The sequence below is a fragment of the Malurus melanocephalus genome, unplaced genomic scaffold (genome assembly GCF_030028575.1).
Source record: "Malurus melanocephalus ecotype Western Australia unplaced genomic scaffold, MMel_1.1 scaffold_947, whole genome shotgun sequence".
Classification (NCBI taxonomy): Eukaryota; Metazoa; Chordata; class Aves; order Passeriformes; family Maluridae; genus Malurus; species Malurus melanocephalus.
Genome location: NW_026624179.1, coordinates 69,018 through 70,899, shown reverse-complemented (window position 1 = coordinate 70,899; position 1,882 = coordinate 69,018). Strand labels below are relative to the sequence as shown.

The following is a 1,882-nucleotide window of genomic DNA, read 5'->3' as shown; positions in this document are numbered from 1 at the left end:
TAATTTAGATTTTAAAATAATATATAATAAAGCTTTTGTTCCTCCGAAAGTCACAACTCCTGGAATTCTCACCATCTCCACAAAAATGAGCCCATAAAATTCTGAGGATATGGAGCTGGACACACCCAGCTGCCTCCTGGGTTTTTAATTCCTGAACTAAACTCTGTTTGCGTTTCTCCCCTCGGGGTCTCGACCCCAAACGCCCTTTGAGGAACAAGGGTTTGGCCAAGGGCAGCTCTGAGATGGGGAGAGCAAAGGAAAAACGGGAACTTCCCAAATCCAGGGGGAAAGTTGATTTGGTGATTTTTTTAAGAACGGTCATGGAATGGGTTGGGTGGGGAGSGAACTGAAATCCCATCCCATTTCCACCCCAGGGATCCCCGATCCCAGAGCRCTCCCAGCYCCAATGTCCAGCCTGGCCTTGGGCACTCAAAGGGATCCAGGGGCAGCCACAGCTGCTCTGGGAATTCCATCCCAGCCCCTCCCCACCCTCCCAAAATCCAACCGACCCCCAACTCGCAGCTCCGTCCCTCCCAAACCTGAGGCCCTGCACAGAACCGGCCCTGTTCACACCAATAAACTGATTTTTCCTCACAAATACTCCAAGGGGTGGATGAAATTCCCCCTTTGGGACACAAATCCCACCAGCCCAAGGAATTTCACCACCTTCTGGACCTTCTACAGGGCATTTCAAGAGTGCACCCGGGATGTTCTGAGATTGATCCACCACGATCACCAAATCCAGCCCCGACTCTGCACCAGGAAGGGAAAACGGGAGCTCCAGCTGAGTTTGGTACCTTTAAAAGCGATGTGAAGGGTGGAGGATGGAACGGTTCCAGAAACTGCCACGGGTACCGGGCTGGGACGGGCTGCACGCGCTTCAGAGACCGGGATTAGGAGTCACAATGGTCTTGGTAAATCGTGGAAATGGTCTGGAAAAAGAAGGGAAAAGAGAAAGAGACGCTTCAGGAATGGCAGGGGAAGAGATGAGGCGGAAATGATCCACAGTGTGGTCAGCAGGGAGATAAACACAGGTGRAGGAAGGGGGATTTGGGGGGAAATGTCAGGATTTCTGCAGGTCACAAACAGAACGCGCTATAGCGGGATCAAACCAAATACTGCAATGGGATACAGAGAGGGAAAACGTCCAATGAGCAAACAAAGGGAACTTCTCATCTCTTTGGCCCCACAGAGGTTCTGGCGTTGGAATTTCRGTCACAGAGGMATTCCTAAATGCAGGACTTYTCAGTGAGAAATTCCCAAATATGGGACTTTTCAGTCAGACCCTGGAGAAATCCCCAAATGCTGGACATTTCATTCACAAAGGAATTCCCAAATGAAGGACATTTCAGTCACAGAGGAATTCCTGAATGAAGGACATTTCAGTCAGACCCTGGAGAATTCCCCAAATGCAGGACATTTCAGTGAGAAATTCCCAAATGCAGGACATTTCAGTGAGAAATTCCCAAATATAAGACATTTCAGTCAGACCCTAGAGAAATCCCCAAATGCCGGATATTTCAGTCACAGAGGAATTCCCAAATGCAGGATATTTCAGTCAGATCCTAAAGGAATCCCCAAATGCAGGACATTTCACAGAGAAATCCCGAATTGCAGGACATTTTAGTCAGATCCTAGGAAAATATCCCAATTGCAGGACATTACAGTGAGAAATTCCCAAATGTAGGACATTTCAATGAGATCCTAAAGGAATTCCCAGTTGCAGGACATTTCAGTCAGATCCCAGAGAAATCCCCAAATGCAGACAAAAAGGATGATCAGGGATGGAGAGAGCACGGACTGGGAAACCAGAGAGGAAAATCCCATTTTTGGCATTGTCACAGTCGGAAAAGCCCCATGAGATCACCCAGTCCAACCAGGA

At 48.4% G+C, this 1,882-nt stretch overlaps 1 protein-coding gene across 1 annotated transcript in view; it reads right to left on the bottom strand.

The window, feature by feature from the left end:
• Positions 1-1,882, bottom strand: part of HIVEP3 (HIVEP zinc finger 3) — a 99,769-nt gene that overhangs the window by 70,133 nt on the left and 27,754 nt on the right. The window contains exon 3 of the mRNA XM_057386279.1: positions 798-932. The gene's annotated coding sequence lies outside the window, so the exon portion shown is untranslated. The remainder of the gene's footprint in view (positions 1-797; positions 933-1,882) is intronic.